The sequence below is a fragment of the Natator depressus genome, chromosome 1 (assembly GCF_965152275.1).
Source record: "Natator depressus isolate rNatDep1 chromosome 1, rNatDep2.hap1, whole genome shotgun sequence".
NCBI lineage: Eukaryota > Metazoa > Chordata > Testudines > Cheloniidae > Natator > Natator depressus.
Genome location: NC_134234.1, coordinates 196,736,434 through 196,754,642, shown reverse-complemented (window position 1 = coordinate 196,754,642; position 18,209 = coordinate 196,736,434). Strand labels below are relative to the sequence as shown.

Sequence of the window (18,209 nt, the reverse complement as noted above, 5' to 3'; positions counted from 1 at the left end):
TCTTCACCTTGCTGGATCAGGACCTTAATTATTCCTCTGTATATGTGTTTACATCCTTGCATGTTTGCATCAGTATATATTAATGGTAATAACATGAAGCTTATGCCCAAATAAATTTGTTAGTCTCTAAGGTGCCACAAGGACTCCTCGTTGTTTATACAGCAAGGAGTGGCTCAAAAGATTGACCTTAAAATAAATAAATAAATAAATAAATAAAAATTAAAAAAAACCTAGATCCAATTTTGCTGTCCATTACCTGTTTGAAGTCAAGGGGTAGCACCAATATAACTGAGGGACATGGTGCACTTATGTGGTAATGTGCTAACCAGGGAATTTTTTGACAGGTAAAAAAGCTGAAACTAAATCATGTTTTCCATACAGTAATAATCTAAATTTTCATCTCAATTTGCTTGGCGAGCTTATGTGATATACAGCTTTGAGGACATTCCCAGGCAAAAAACTTTGCTTACTTAAAATTAAGGTTACTAAACTGTAAAACAGTTACAAAAAAATGCATACCAAGACTGTACAACTAATAAAACCTAAGTGTTTAAATGTATGTTAATACTCAGTTAGGGTGGTGTAGATAAGAATGTAACTTTTAAGGTTCATACAGTCTTAAAGAAATCTAGACATGCCAACAATCAAGTATTCAGAAATATCCAGCAACCCTTAACTCTGCCCCCTCATGAGAAGGAGAGAGCCATCGACAAACATATCACATAACTTTAAGAGTTACCGGGCCCGGCTTCAGGCACCAGCGAAGGAAGCAGGTGCCTGGGGCGGCCAACAGAAAGGGGCGGCACGTCCGGGTCTTCGGCGGCAGTCCCTCTCTTCCTCTTTGGCGGCACTTCGACGGCAGCTCAACCGGGCTTGGTTTTTGTTTTGTTTTTCCCCTTCGCTGCTTGGGGCGGCAAAAGAGCTGGAGCCGGCCCTGAGAGTTGCACAAAGTCCATGACTTAAGTATTTTAGTTTGAGGTGGGAGTGAACAGAAGCGCTAGGATCTAGACGGAGACCGGGATCAACCTTTCAAAAAGTTCAGGGAGAAGTTAGGATCTTGGTGAAGGTTTGGGTTCAGATAGGAAGTTTGGATCCTGATATGAATTGAAATGCAAAGCACAGGCCTGCATTTTGAGAGCATTCAGACTCACAGTTTGGGTTTGAGCCCTTCTACACACACTGAGTAATATTTTCAAAAACATTTAACTCCCATTTTCAGAAATGTAGTTATGGAGAGCCAGATTTTCAAACGTATTTAGGAACTTAAAGAAGCAGATAGGTGCCTAGCAGGATTTTCAAAAGGGCCTTGGTGCCTAACTCCTATTAAAATCGTTGGGAGTTAAGTGCCTAGGTGCTTTTGAAAATCCCACTAGGCATCTATCTGCTTCTATAAGTGCCTAAATACCTTTGAAAATCTGGCCCTTAATTTGTCTATAATCAGTGTAACAGCAAACTACATGAACAATGCACTCTGAAGTCTGCTCTACTACACATTTGATCTGAGAAACAGTAGCATTTTTGGTCCTGATTCTATAAGGTGATTCTGATTTTGAGTGTCCTCTGCTCCCACTGACTTCAGTGGGGGTCAGGAATGCTCACCACTTTGCTTAATTGGGCCCTTAATTGTCAAGTTACACAACCATTATCCAAATATACTTTGCTATTTAATATTTGTACATAAATAAGAGAGATCTTCAACTTTGTAAAAGGCCAGATTCTGCTTTCATATTCAATGAACCCATGAAATTTGAGTTATTTTGTAATTTTTAACATTCATTAAAGCTTTTGCCACAAACGCAACTTGCGTAAAATCCTCTGACATGAATAGCTATGATATGAATAGTCCTATTCAATACCTAACTTTTCCCAAAACATATATTCCCCAGAGTCTTTACAGAGGGTAAAGAGCGAAGCTTTCCAAAGGGGGTTTGCTCAGGAGTCTGTATAATTAGCAATCTTTTTGAAAACCTGCTGTGTTAGACCTGCAGACCAGCACGGCAGCTTTTATTTCTCACGCTGTCACCAAACCGGTACGGTACAAGTAATATACTTTATAAATGTTCGTAAAGTATTAAGGATTTTTGTAAAGCACGTCTCTCTGGAGCTGGTTCGTGCAAATCTGGGGCCATCGGCCATTCCATTGAGCCTCGCGCTTTTGTGTCAGAGCATCTCTCCACCACCTGCTCTAAACTCCTATCCATGACATCTGAAGGGATTCAGCTTCTTGGGGCTTGTCCGTGCTAGGAAAATCACTAGCCATATTAGAGACACTGCTAGCACTGATGCAGCTATGTCTATGCTAAGACATGCCTCAGAGCAGGTTGTCAAGGTCTGAGTAAAAACATCTCAACCTTGTTTAGAAAAATTAGTTTATAAGCTGTTGCTACCACTGATGGGAGCAGCTTCTGTAATAAGGCTACTGATTTTTCTAGTGTAAACATGTGGACAGGACCCTGGTGGTGGTGAGAGTATGCTCAGAAGTGGTCTGAGTGTGGAGGAAGCTTCCAGTTTAACCAGGAAGAAGGGTGGAATCTGTGGTATGCTGCAGCCAGTGCTATGATTAAAAGACACATGTCCTTATTCATCATGGGGTTCCAGGCATCTCAGAGCTCTGCCAGCATGAAAGAGCTCATACTACACAATATTGGAGTGTGATCAGTAAACACCACACTAGCATGGGTGTCCCCACTGTCCATAATTTTGGTTCTCCTGTAGCTGCAGGTTTGGTAACATAATCTGAAGCAGCCTGGCAGCCTCTTTGTTAGTGTTTGTAGGAGCATTAGCTGAATAGTATCACAGTTACCATTCCTCTCCATGTCGAGTTTACATTTTTCCAAATGTACATTTTTCCAGCTTCAGAGCTGCCTAAAATGGGGATTGTATTGGCTTCCTCCACTCCCTCCCATTCACCCTCTCTCCACCTCACTCCATTCACAGTTAACTCATCAGAGAGTTAATTGTGTTTCTCCTCGTGATCATCCTGCTCTCTGTTTCTCTTGGATAGGAAGACATGGGATTTTTCATTGTCTCAGGCAGGATTTCAGCCTGGATTTGAACAGAGCCCCCTCAATCCCTGTCTGCGCCTCTGTTCCTCCCTGTCCTTACCCCACACTTAACGTATCTTGCAGGCATGTACATGACCTCTTGAAGTGGGATGCCCTTCATTTGTCCACTGAGAGAGCCATTTATTACAGCGTTTTCTATTTTTTTTTGTTTGTTTGTTTTAAATTTCAAGTATGCCCTGAGATCCCCAATTGTGGGGCTGTGTATTGACAATCTACATGAGTCTTTGCTACTGACAAATAACCTTTCTTTCTCTTGCCCAGCATCCTAGCAATGAAACTAAATGACTTGGTTAAATGGCTTAGAAACCATAAGTAACACCATTTAGTTGTACAAATTGCTTACAGTTGCTTGATAGACAGTGGGATACACAGATACAATTGTTATCAAGGTTCAGACAACAGAAATTCAGCTAATTGGGATCCAACTTTGTAGAAATGGAAGGCACCACCTTTTACTGTGATCATCTCATAAGCTGAGCAGTGTCAGGCTGGACAGGTACTTCAAGGATGTTCCATAAATGACTCTCATCAAGTAGGTCCTACAGGTCATGTTGTTGGATATTCAAAGGAAGCATTGATCCCTTGGAGTCAATACTTAAACTACTCATCATTCTTAGTAGCCATCATGTACATATGTCACACAAGAGTATTAATGATCAGTAAGTTATTAGTATTCAGATGGTACCTCACAAGGCATATTTTGTACAAAGGTAATTACAATAGTGTATAGGGTGTGACTACAGGAGTGCTTAGTGTCACAATGGTTTTCAGAGCTGCTGTGCAGCTGGAGATCATGCCAGTGGTGCATATAATTGTTCGACTGAGTTTTTGATGTATTTTGCACTTGTAATTTGTAGGAGTCTGCTCTCCATAGGGTTGCTGCCAATCTGTGATGCAGAGTTGTCACACAGGGTCCAGAGAAGGCAGCACACGTTGTGCTTTCTCAAAGAGATTTTATTTTTGTTCTTTCTTGTTCTGTTGTTTCTCTTGATCTAAAATAAGTCATTCAGAGTAATGGTGTGTGGCTGCTCTTTGAGTGTGGAAAAACATAACACTGCCCGTGTGGTGTCATTAAATATCTAATGGCAATTTTCACAAGGGGAGGTGTGTTTGATGCAGTGTCTTGGTGAATGCCAACTTGAATTTTCAATGTGACATTTCACTTCCTATCTTAAACCATTGCATAGGGACTCTGGTGTGCTGTCAAATGGCTGTCCCATTCCACCCCAGAGGAGGTTGATTTTAGTGATGGATGAGTCGGTTGCTGTGTATGGTTTATGTAACAGTGCGGGATGAAAGACCTTATATGAGTGTAAAACATTACTTGTTTGATTATTTATTATTTCATGCTATTTGGCAACAGTACACCACGCAATAAGAAGTAGTAAAACTAGAGTTCTTTGTTAAAGGATGCAAATGTTAAAAGTAATCTTTTTGGTGCATCAAACTTAGCATGACAAACACGCTAATAAAGTATGTGAATGAATAACTCTGGAAAGCAAAGAGATGCTAAGAAGAGTACATTTTCTTAGTGTGAAATTTCAGTGTGTCACATTCTGAACAAAGGTCTCCTGCATTGTTTGTTACATATTAACTTCTCTGGCATGCAAGCAGCCTCTAGCCTCTGAGAACTAACTCTTACTATTCACAAGGTGATGCAATTTGTAAAACATTACACAGCAGAAGCGCAGAATGTGGCAATGAAACTTTCAGTAAGGGTGTTTCATTTGTACAGCATTTCTTTTCAAGAGTCTTTAAATTGTTAATAAAGAAGCCATTGTTTCCCAGTCAGATGGCAATCTTGCAATGAAGTCTTTTACTTGGGGCCTGTACTGAGCTGCATAATCCATAGTAAGATGGTTTTAATAATCTCAAATGAAAAGGGAAAAATGTTTTGAACTTTTCATAAAAACAATAGGCAGTTTGAAAGACTGAAATTTGCATCTGACTGTCGCGCTTGATCAAAATTAATTTTCAGAGAGATTTGTGAGATGATAAAGATTGTGATTTAAGTCTTCTACCACTTTGACTTTTGGATACCTGCTATCCAGGAGGTGTGGGAGCGGAATAGAAAGAATCTGGAATGCAGGACAATCTTTTGTATCTAATTCGGTGGTGGTTACGCACATGTTCACTAGCACTGGAATTTTGTCTCAAAATATTTCCTGATGCTGTGTACATAGTTGGTACCAACAGGTGACTCAGCACAAAGAATGAAGAGGACTTTGTGCGTGGAAAAGAAATTAAAAAGAAAATAGTAGGCCTAATGTAGATATATTATTTTTAGTTCTGTTTATGCTTTATCTTTCCTCTGTAAAGCCTCAAGTATTGTTAATTCACTTGCTGCCTACCTTCGAACCTGGTGAGTAAAATGGTTATGCCTGCCCTAGACTGGCCAAACAAACTGTGCTGAAACTGTGTTTCAACAATCTTTAGAAACAGTTCAGCTAACATGCTTTCACTGCCAGGGAAGATGAGGCCCAAATGCCAAGTTAGGGTATTTCTAAGCACTAGAGGAGAGAGGTTAACAAGCTGAGAGCAGATCAGACAACAAGCTCTGTTCCTTTCACCTTATCCCAGAGGTCATCTCTGTTGCTGGTTCTCAACCAGGGGTATGTGTACCCCTGAGGGTACACAGAGGTCTTCCAGGGGGTACATCAGCTCATCTAGATATTTGCCTAGTTTTACAACAGGCTACATAAAAAGCATTAGCAAAGTCAGTACAAACTCAAATTTCATACAATGACTTGTTTATACTGCTCTATATACCATACACTGAAATGTAAGTGCAATATTTATATTCCAATCGATTTATTTTATGACTATATAGTAAATATGAGAAAGTCAGCAATTTTTCAGTAATAGTGTGCTGTGACACTTTTGTATTTTTTATGTCTGATTTTGTAAGCAGGTAGTTTAAGTGAGGTGAAACTTGGGGTACACAAGACAAATCGGACTCCTGAAAGGGGTACAGTAGTCTGGAAAGAGTGATAGCCATTGATTTATGTGATAAATGGGCTTTTAAGATATATATACACACAGAAAGAGAGGTTGTGCTGAGCTAGAAATTTTTTGATTTTTTTGTATATTTTGACCTCTCAGTAGCCTGTCTGGCCTGCTTTCTTGGCCTGGCTTCTGTCTCAGATTACATCTGAAACAGTGGGCACATTCTAACGGGACAGCTGGCCCCTCCTCCTGCTCATGCTGCTGCAACTGCACTTCTATTTTTAGCTCACTAACTCAATCAGAACTAGCACGGGTATGTCTAGTGAAGCTGGAAATTACACCTCCCAGCTCCAGTGTAGGCAGACATACCCTGTGGTGTATAGAGCTGTGTGACTATAAGGCTGTTTTCTGTCCACTAATACACCTTTAGGAACACACTGAAATATTACTATTCACTTGTCCAAATAGCAGTCTTCCCAGAATTCCCCTAGGCAAATTATTAAGTATACCTGTACTGTGTAGGGCCTCACTCTTCTCTTATCAGTTTAACTCCATTGACTTCATTGGAACTACTCCTAATATACATTGGTGTGATTAAATTAGGTCAATAAGTTTTCGTGTGTGTGTGTATATGTGTGTATATATATATATGTATATATAAATTTAATCACACAAAACACTGTTCAACATGGAGTGAAGGATGCTGATATCCATTCCTAGCTAGCACAATCACTACAAATGCAGGAAATCCTGAACTAAGGTTCTTTCACAAGCTTTAGAAATCACTTCCCCTGTCATGCGTAATATTTCCCAAATACACACCCCAGGTAGGACCAGGATCCCGCTGTGCTAGGCACTGCACAAAGACAGAACACAATGAGGGTATCTGACCTAAAGAGCCTACAGTCTAGGTAATACAAAGGAAACTTGAATGAAATCCTGACCTCGCTGAAATCATTAGGAATTTTACTACTGACATCAGTGGGACAGGAGTTCACTTCTTAACTCTGGCTAGGTATTCATTTATATGTACTAAGTGTCGAGTAGATGCACTTTTATAAATTAAATATAAAACAAGAAGTTATTTCCCCATATATATATGTGTGTGTGTGTGTATTTGATTTTAAATAGAGCTTGTTGAGTGGTTAGTGCAGGAGACTGCCATTGACTTGTGGGACTTTGAGCAAGTCTCACCATCTTGCTGTGCCTCAGTTTTTCCATCTACTAATGTAAATAGTGGTGATAGCACTGACCCATTCCACAGGAGAGTAGAAGTCCTGTGGCTTAATTAGATTGTAAAGCACTTTGAGTGCCACAGATGTGTAAAATAATCATATAGTGAGAGATCTCTTGGGCTGCAGTGAGTTGAATAGCACAGACACTCAAAATCTCAGAATAACCCACTTGAAAGAGGAAGTTACTTGCGATGAATAAAATGTTACCAACCGTTTTCTTGTGTGTGAAATAATCCTTCTTGCGCCACGAACTGTAGCATATATGGTCCCCTAGCAGGGCCTTTTGGATAGGTGTTACTTTGCATCTATGCCATGCTGTTTAGGGATAGCTTGTTAGCTGTACAGCTCTCAGTGACTTTATTTTCCTCTTGATGTATCATTTTAACTTCTAATGGGAGTGATCTCACCTTATTGCCCTTTACTAACTTCTTCCTTCTCAGGTACTTTAATATAGATGTTTACCTGCTACCGCGAACAGTATGCAAATCTCTAAATCACTGATGTGGTGACTTCACTCTGAACAGACTCTCCCATTCTCCGTGTTCCAGTTACGCTCTCATTTGCTCTGGGCGGTGTACACTTGTGAGTTGTTGGCAGCCCAGTCAGTTACAGTGTGGAAACCTCCCAGGCTGTGTCTCCTTCTTTCTCACCTGTGTCTCACCTGCAGGGAGCTCTGGATTTTTGGAAGTGCTGAGCACCCAGAACTACATTTGGAGTCAATGTGAATGCCCCACCCCTCTGAAAATGAGGCCCTCTGCTTTTTATTGATAGCCATTTTACAGCTATTCAAATAAGGTCCTTAAAACTATTTTTGCCTGCAGCCTTGTGCTATGATTCTTTTAGTGCTTGCTCAGACTAAACAGGGACATACTGAGTCAGTATGTGGATGAGTCCTCTAAAATATGCCTAGATGTTGCAAGAAGTGGTGGTTTGAGTTGATACTGAATCAATATCCCAGCGTGATGTTGGGAACTGGATGCTGTGGTCTTTAAAATGAGTTGTGAATTTAAGAGTTGCCAGATCAAAGGCCTGTCTAGTCCAATGTCCTGTCTCTAACAGTGGCCAGTACCAGGTGCTTCAGAGAGAGAAGCAGAACCCAGACTGGACAATTATGAAATAACATGCTTACGGAAGTAGTTTCTTCTAGTGCTGTTAATTTAAAAAAAAATTGTGACTAATCCCAGCTTTAATCGCACTGTTAAACAATAATAGAATACCAATTTACATTTACTATAAATATTTTTGGCTGTTTTTCTACATTTTCAAATATATTGATTTCAGTTACAACACAGAATGCAAAGGGTACAGTGCTCACTTTATATTGTTTTTATTACAAATATTTGCTCTGGAAAAAGATAAACAAAAGAAATAGTATTTTTCAATTCAACTCATACAAGTACTGTATGTAATATAAAAGTGCAACTTACAAATGTAGAATTTTTTTCATAACTGCACTCAAAAACAAAACAATGTGAAACTTTAGAGCCTACAAGCATGAAGAGGCATACGAATGTTTAGCATATCTGGCACACAAATACCTTGCAATGCCGGCTACAAAAGTGCCATGCAAACACCCATTCTCACTTTCAGGTGACATTGTAAATAAGAAGTGGGCAACACTATCTCCCGTAAATGTAAACAAACTTGTTTGCCTTAGTGATTGGCTGAACAAGAAGTAGGAGTGAGTGGATTTGTAGGCTCTAAAGTTTTACATTGTTTGTTTGTTTGTATTGCAGTTATAGGAAAAAATTCTACATTTGTAAATGTCTGAACTCCTCTTGAATTCAATAACTTGTGTCAGTGAATTCCACTGGTTAGCTATGTACTGTTATATCCATTTTAAATTTACTTTTTAATTTCATTGACTATATCCCCTTGTTGTTGTACTATTAAAGAGAGTAAATTAGCAGCCCCAATTTACCTTTACTGTAGCCTTCATTTTTTTCATGTATCACTATCATGACCCTTCTTATGTCTTTCCCGTCTAAGATGTCGACCTAATCTTTTTAATCTGTCCTAGTGTTAAAATTATTAAGACATGGGAAAAGTACCGTTGTCCTTCTTTAAACCTTTTTTTTTTTTTTTACTTTAGCTATAACTTTTTGAGATGGGCTAATCATAGCTGAACATGCATTTGAGATGATGCCACCAACATTACAATATTTTTAATGTTATTCTCTATTGCTTAAAGTGGAGTACCCTCTTGTTTGTTTTTTTCATCATAATCATGCATTGAAAAGAGCTGTTCTTTGAGCTCTCTGCCACGAAGCCCCGCTCTTTTATGTCAGTGGTTAAAGTTGGTTTAGAACCTGCCAGTATGTGTGAATAGTTCAAATTGGCCCTTCCTGATCAGTTTTGTTCCTTACAAATTCCTTGGCACTTTGGTAAGAAGGAAAGGGGTGTAACCTTGGTGTCCTGACCAAAGACCAACAGGGAACCAAATTCTCTCTGCAGTTTCATCTGGAAGAGCTATTCCTGACTTCTTTGTTGGTTGAGTGGTATTGCTGTGAACTATTAAATAGCTGCTGGGTCTCACCCCAGAGGTGACTGCATGTGAGTGGTGGTAAAACGTCTCCCTTGTTTGTACCTCAGTTTGTTTATAAACCCCTTTGGGATGGGAGGTGTGGTAAAAATGCAATATTTTTTTTTGAGTGTTTTAATCCATGCTGCTGTGTTAATACTGCAGTGACTCAACAGCATCTAAAACAGAACTCAGACTTAGCCATCAAAAAGTGCAGTCAGGTCTCAGCAAGATTTATACTGATGTAGAGAGCAGCTTTAATGGCCAAAATGGTATTTGAGTTCCCATTAGTGATTTAAAATTAAGATATTCCTATAGAGTTATAAAACCTCAGTGCCATGGGTCAGTAAAAGTCACATGGATCACATTATCACCTGGACCTTGTTCCTGGAGCCCTGTCACTGGTTCAGTGAGGGTACAGTCTCAAAATGGTTTCAGAGAGATAGCACTGATGAATTGCATGCATTTCTCTCAGCCAGCTGGAGGAGGACTGGCTGGCTCTGAATTAATGACAGACTATGGAGCCTTCCATCTCTTGGCTGATGATTCTAATTCAGCACAGGTTAGAAATGACTGAAAATTACTATCACCCTTTTGGTGACATTTGTGAAACGAGTTAGGGGTCTTAGACTAGTTTCCATTGGGAAAGAGTCTACATTGCTAAAACCACCACTACCAAAACTGACACTAACTGGTCCCCTGTGCTTAGCAGTTTCAGATTGAGAGGCCAAGGATGAATGGACCGTGAATAATAAAGTACCCTTTCAACTCAAGGGCAGGGTTGAGGCATTCTGCCAAGCCAGTGGCAGATTAACACATGGGCCCATGGGGTCCTGGCCAATTTGGGGGCCCCTGCAAGAGCGCTGGAAGCTGTGTAGAAGTGGGGGACCCTCTGGTGCCAGAACTGTGGCCCTGCCCTCTGGCCAGGCAAGAAGCCAGAGCTGGGCTGTGGTAAGAGCCACCCAGGGAGCCTGGGCCACTGTGGGGAGCCCTGGACCTTCCACCTGCCCTGGGCAGGGGCTACGCTTAATGGGGCGGGGGGGGGATTGATCACCTTACCAGCTCCCCCACTGTGAAGCGCAGTCCTTGCCACCACCACTGCTCCATACCTGCCTGAGGCTACTATGCCCATGTTAAAAAGTAGGGGGGCCATGGCCTGCCTGGCCTCCCTGGTTCCAGTGCCCCATGGCCTGCGAGACATGGGGGGGCCAAATGTTCTTTGTGCCCAATGCCCCAATAAGTCATCATCCGCCTCTGTGCCAAGGTATACTGCTACTGCCCATTCTGTAGGTATACTGTAGGTATAGGTATCCGCCTGTAGATATACTGTAGATATAGGTATCCGCCTCTGTGCCAAGGTATACTGCTACTGCCCATTCTTATTCCAGGGTTAAACCGAGAACATTGGTCTCTAAGGCTGTCTAGCTAGCTGGCACCTTGCATTAGCATTAAACTCCTCTTTATTTTTTAAGGGGAGTTTCCATTTCTTCGGAATACCCTCACTTGTGAATTTCTCTACTTTTTCACTTTGAAATCCTCTGCTGTGTCCTACACCTAAGAGACCTTTCTCTTTCCTTGGGATGCTTGCTTGGTTGGTTGGTTTGCTTTCCTTTTTAATTTTCTGTCTAACCTCTCCTTGTTTTTAGGATGCACATTTTTGAAAAGAGAAGTGTTTGCATGAGTGATACAATCAGGACGTTGTTGGATTTTATTATTGCCTGCACAACTGTGGAAACTCCTGAAACTGCTAGACCAGGGGTGAACAAACATTTTGGCCTGAGGGCCACATCGGGGGTGCGAAACTGTATGGAGGGCTGGGTAGGGAAGGCTGTGCCCCCCTATCCTCCCCCCTCCCACTTCCCGCCCCCTGACTGCCCCCCTCAGAACCTCCGATCCATCCAACCCCCCCCTGCTCCTTGTCCCCTGACTGCCACCCCAGGACCCCATGCCCTATCCAACCTGCCCTGCTCCCTATTCCCTGACTGCCCCGACCCCTATCCACACCCCTGCCCCTGACAGGCCCCCGGGACTTCCATGCATATCCAACCACTCCCTGTCCCCTGACTGTCCCCCGGGATCCCCTGCCCCTTATCCAACCCCCGCTTGCTGCTCAGAGCACCAGGACCAGCAGCTGTGCTGCCCGGCAGGAGCTCGCAGCCCTCCACCCACAGCACTGGCAGAAAGCTTGGTGAGGCTGTGGGGGAGGGGGGACAGCAGAGGAGGAGCCAGGGGCTAGCCTCCCTGGCTGGGAGCTCAATGGCCAGGCAGGACGGTCCCACGGCCCACAGGCTGTGGTTTGCCCACCTCTGTGCTAGAGGGTAGAAAGTTTGGAAACGGCTATTTTATTCTGCACTTTAAGAGATGGAATTATCATCTTCGCTAGTCCTAGGATTGCAGTGAGTTTGTGTCCATTGTGGAATGCAGCAGTTTTAGAGCTCTCCGTGAGGTCATTGGTCTTGTTGGAGTCAGAGGGTTGCAGTTTTTTTCCATGTTACATAGGAGCAGGAAGCAGAGTGGGCTTATCTTCATGTTATAACCCAGTTTTCCTTGGAGGTTGGGTGGCTGCTGAGATTAGTAATGGGATACAGAGCCTTTCACCTTCTCCTTCAAACCCATCCCAAGGGAGGAGTGAGTGTAACTGAAATGTACCACCATTTAAAGGCCATTGGGTGGCCTATGCAAAATGAGTTTGGCTGGTTGGTCTCACTGTTGTCCTTGGAGGACAAATGTCCACAGACAAAAATCATTACTATCTTTGGCACTGATTGGCCCCCTTGTTGATAGCAAAGGGGCCAAAGTTTTGAATAGACCATAGAGACTGTATTTCCCTTTCCGGGTCAAGATTGAGGCACATTCGTGTTGTGCAGGGGAAGCTTTTTCTCCTGCTGTTTGTGCTGTCCCAGGGTTCTGAGTAAAGAGTGACTGCAGCTCAGTGATCTAGTGATCTGTCTGCCTCCATCTTTGGATGCCCCATTAGAGGGATCTTAAAGGGGCCTGTTTCTCCGGTGGCATGGGTCAGCGCTTTCTGAAAATTGGGCCACTCCAAAGGGCCTAGAACAGAGGCACCCAAAATCACTGGTTATCTTTGACAACCTTGGCCTCACTCTACAGCTAGCAATGCACCATCTTTCACAAGCGCTAATTCATTAAACAGATTATGGTAATTGGGGAAATAGATGGGCACTGTTTGCTACTGATTACCCAGAGCCACATTTATCATTGTAGCATCTTGCCCAGCAACGCACAGCTCCTGAGAGTAAGTCTTTAGAAAGGCAGATCCTTCCTCTGTACTATATACATGTAAATTGTTAACAGATTTTACAGTGAGTCTATGGCAGCTAATCCACATAATTGTATTTGGAAAGAACATAATGGCACATAGTTTGTAGGTTATACAGTACCTATTGTGCTTGTTCTGCCTTTGAAGTTTGTCAGAACGTTCTGTATGGGTTTTAGACAATGCAATAAAAGCTATTTTAAAAGAGAGAGAGATTCTCCAAACCAGGGGTGAGTCATTAGTGTGAGAGAGTTCCCTTCCAGAGAGGCCATGCAGGTGGAGACCCAGGCTGCAATAAACAGGGCACCTGTAGTTAACACTCTTTATTAGTACTAGTCATGTAGATTTTAAGTGTGACATTCATCTAGACACATCAAAGCATTTTACTTCATTAATGATTGTATTATTCACATTTAATGAATTGGGAAACAGCACCAGAGAGATGACGTGATTTTGCCCAAGACGTCACAGCAAGTCAGTGGCAGAGCTATACCTTTCGAATCCCCAAGTTACCTATATTCCACCCACATTTGGTGTCTTCTTCCCTTTATTGTTGAAAATTAGTTAAATGAGAAATGCATAATCATGTGACCAAGGTAAAACAGAGTTATTCACACTGAAGGAATAGATCCCATGCCTTTTAATTTTCCTGCTTTTTGTCCCCCTCATTTTGGTTCTCTGACACATGTTGTGTTCCACATTTACACTTTCGCAAGCTGAGAGGATTGGGTAGAGATGGGAAAAGAACCCCGACATTCTAAGGCTTAAACTAACTCTGTTCTGATCAGGGGTCTACAACACCTTAATGACGTTATGTATATTCATAAGATTGCTTGTTCTCAAATTCAACTATTATGAGTTTGCCTTTAAGTGTCTCTCTGTATTTCTTAGGTGTTTTTAATGTGCCTGTCACTCTGGAATCCAGGAGCCTATCTCACCAAGAGCAGAGAGAGAAATCATTTTATTGTAAAAAATTACACTTGAGTCAATCTGGCAGCATGAACAGAGTGTTTAGATAGACAGCTGATAATATTCCATGTAAGCAATAAGGAAGTAGCAGCTCTACTGAGTGCAGTGGAAGCTTTTACAAAGTCACAACTGTACAAACAAACCACCCTGAAATTTGAAGCTGATGGCAGATAGGCCGCTCCATAAGTCAACCTGAAGTCAAAATTCTTTAGACAAGTTACACAATGCTGATAAAATTTTACAAAGACACAGACCTGGGCTATTTGTGAAAAGTAGGTCTAGTACATTAAAACCCTAGTCCTGGACCAGCTACTGGGCACTGTACAAGCATATGACAGTAAGATGGCCCCTGCCCCTGAAGATAGAGATGGTCAACAAAATTCAGCAAAACAGTTTCCCATTGAAATATGCAGCTTTGTCAACATCAAAACATTTAAGGGGAAAGTACCGATTTTTTTGATCATTTTAAAATGGAAAAAAGTGTAAACTTTTTTGACAGCATGGAAATGTTTTTACTTATACGGTTATAATATTAGTGTTAATTTAATGTTATCAATTTAATATAAAAGTTAAAATGAAATAAGTCCAAACAAAATGACCACCTTTCGAAATGTTCTGACACTATTGAATTGAAATGTTTCAGGGGTCCCAAATCGAAACATTTTGGAATTTTAATTTTGTGGGACATTTTAAAATGTTGGCTGTTTGTTCTCAACTGGGACCTTGTTTTTAAATGTCGGAATTTCCCATGGAACAGAAATTCCAAACAGCTCTGTTACAATCTAAGTATCCAGTATCCTGTCAGGCTTCATAGTCATTTTTTGGGTGTTTATCCCATCTCCATCGGTCATTCTTGTTCACCTCTGACTCCAGCTATGTCTATGCTATGAGCTAGGGGGTGTGATTCCCGTATGTGGACACATACTCGCACTAGGGCAATATCTACCAGTGTTCGGTGGGGTTGTATTTTGCACGGCTCAGCCATGCTTTCGCTGCAGCTGTACAGCTCTTCTCCCTAGCTCGCCGAGAGCTAGCACAAGTGTGTGTACATGAGCCGGGGGAATCACACCCCTAGCTCGTAGTGTAGACACAGGAAGAAGCGTGCCCAAGGCTATGTGATGCTATCTCTGTCCTTTGTTTTTCTCAGGATTTTTTAATGGAAAGTCTCTATCAAGTATGATCGATTGGAGGACTTGTATTTCTGACAGTGGAGCAGAAAATGTCTCTCTCTCTTTGCAACACCAATTCACGAGTCGCACATCTAGGGTTTCCCAGTTTCTTCCTTTAATTTTTGGTCACTGATTCTGTTTTACACATCTGTATTCTCATGTATCTACTGGTATGAAGGTTCTGTGTATGATTCTCCAAAAGTCCAGCTGGTTTTTGGTCTTTTTTCCCCCCCAGCAATGCATGTGTGCATGCAGTGCAGATTTTGGTGCAGTGTTTGTTGAGTACTAGTTGGTTCTCGGGGCTAGTGTACGTGTAGCATGTGTTTGCAGAAAGGGAAGTGTAGGATTTTCTCCCAACTCCTATACTTAGTGTAGTTCAACTGAATCTAAAGAGCAAAATTTGGGAACCAATTTACAATGTTATATTCTATTGGATTGCATTTGTACATTGGATGGCTTTTTTTGGTATAGAATTTAGTGACTGAAATCCTCTGAATTTACTATGGGGCCCAGATATCAAATAAAAATATAATTTATTGTTCATTTTTGGGGGGGAGAGGGGGAAGGAATTTTGTTTTGTTTTTCCTGAAGTTTACATGTAGAGCCTATGGGTGAAATCTTGACCCCACTGAAGTCAATGGCAAAACTTCCATTGAGTTCAGTGAAGCCAGCCTTTCACCCTGTGGCTTGTAGCATGTTCTTAATAAACGTACATACCTTTGGCAAGAGTCTGATCAGATGATTTTCACAGAGCAGACAGTTTATCTCCATTGTTCAGTGGGAGACCTAATTGGGTATTGGTGTATCCACATAGCTGGACAAGGTAGGGACTGCCTCTGTTGTACAGGACCAACACAATGGAGCGCGAGTCATGACTGGAGACTGTGTGTCACTACAACTACCTGTTAATATTAACATTTGATTATATTGAAAAGGGAGGGCTGGGGTTGTGATGGTCTCTCATGCTTGCTTGTTGGGAGTATTTTTTCTGGGGCATGGTACATTGGTAAATGCCTTCCCACCAATTTCCTCTAGCATACTCTTTTAAAAGGATAGCATAAACTGAAAAAAACAAACTCAGTGCCCTGTTAGAAGCATTATCCCTCTATTAATCCAATAGGACTGTTTGGCTGTTACAGAGGGCCGTTCAGGGCAGCAGTATGGTTGGTAGGCAGTCCCTAAATTAAAACTGGTTTCTTAGGGGTCTTGTTTGTAAAGACTCATGTTCCATTGTATCACTGACTGACTTCAGAAGTGGGTTGAATGCAGCAAGGGGCACAGGTCACTTGCAGGTTTAAACTAGTGTAAATGGTGGATTCTCTGTAACTCAAGTGTCTTTAAACCATGATTTGAGGACTTCGGTAACTCAGCCAGAAGTTTGGGGTCTATTAAAGGAGTAGAGAGTGAGGTTCTGGCCTGCAACGTGCAGGTCAGACTAGATGATCATATCGGTCCCTTCTGACCTTAAAGTCTGAGTCTGTAAGTGACAGCATAAAAAAAAATGGACTGTTCTACTTAACCATGCTGCTTTTGCCTTTCTTCTAATCCTTTTGCCCTAGGGGTGAAATCCTGGCCTCATTGAAGTCAGTGGAAAAATTCATTAACTTCACTGGGGCTAGGATTTTACGCAGTGACTCTAAGAGCGTTCTCTCTGACCAGTGATTGTCTTGCTGTTTTACTGGGGATATGGCAATACTACTCATTTTAAGTACCAGGTCATACCATGCAAAATGAGGGCCTGGCCCTAGTTGCAAGTTTCTGCTTTCCAGACTTCTCGTTGGGGATGATTTTTTGGATGCAGAAGAGCTTCCTGTTGGGATAGTTTTAGATGATGTTAGAAACTGCCCAAAAAGCATTTAAGAAAGGGCACATCATCTACTCAGTGGTGATTTTTCAAGGGAACCGCATTTTGCTATGCCACACGTGATGAAATATACAGAAAGATACTTTCCCAGTCATGAAAGTCTAATCCAATCCATTGGATTCTGCCAGTTGCAAATATTTTATATTGGGGGGAGGGGCATGTTTGTGGTGGTAACTTGAGTGAGTTGGAAAATCAGTGCAGTCCAGGTTTGAGAGGCTCCACATCTGGTTTTACAGGAGCATCAAGGTAAGTAGTGTGACACAGTCAGTCAAACTGGGAGTTAGACCTGGATTCTGTTCCTACTTCTGGGTGTCTTCCTTTCCTAACTGTGAGATGTGGACAGGAGTACCACCTTCAGCTTTCTCCAGGTAACCCACTGTGAAAATGCTGATTGATTAGAGAGGCTTCTTTCTGCTAACACTTTCCATGTCTTTTTTTTTTTTTCCCCTTCTCAGATGGGAACATGCCCTTTTAATCACTGCAATTTTCTTTAGTGCCATAAGTCTTTAAACACCTGTGACTATCATAATTGAATCAAGTCTGTTACCTTTTTACTGATATGCCTCAGTCATGGGTCTAGTCTGATGTCTATGTTAAGGAATGCATAGAAAAGCAGGAGAAATTGTGTAGAAGCTCTGTGGTGTGGAGCTACGGTGCTGTTCTATTAAACACGTAATGTACCTTTTTAAAGTCTGTCATGAATTGCAAAATGGTACACAATCCTAATTAGGTTGGTGGTAGGAGCTCCTTTTTTACCACAGTAAAGGTTCTTCAAGCAGGGCCTCAGGTGTGCCTAAAGTGAGTGAAAGGCATGCTTTCATTTTTTTCAGGCTAGTGGTGTTCACAAAACTTCTGTAGCTGTTAGATGCAGCGTTGAAAGACTGGCTCTTGCTCGTAAGGGGACAGCACCAGTTAAGGCTGCATTTCTTCAAACTGCTGCTGGAGATGGAAATTCTCGCATTGAAAATTAATGCCTATGCCAACCTCTTCCCCCCCAAAAATCACTGGAGCTACCATGCATGACTGACATACACTGAGCTCCCTACAAACCCTTTACAAGTGAATGACCCTTAACAGTTGGAACCATAGTTGTGAACACATGCGAATAACTCAATTACTGGGCCTTTGAAGTACATTCTCATTAAATGGAGGTTTCTGGTGAT

The 18,209-nt window shown here is 41.8% G+C and overlaps 1 protein-coding gene across 3 annotated transcripts in view; it reads left to right on the top strand.

The window, feature by feature from the left end:
* NME7 (NME/NM23 family member 7) overlaps positions 1 to 18,209 on the top strand; it is a 159,286-nt gene that overhangs the window by 139,786 nt on the left and 1,291 nt on the right. The window lies entirely within an intron of this gene.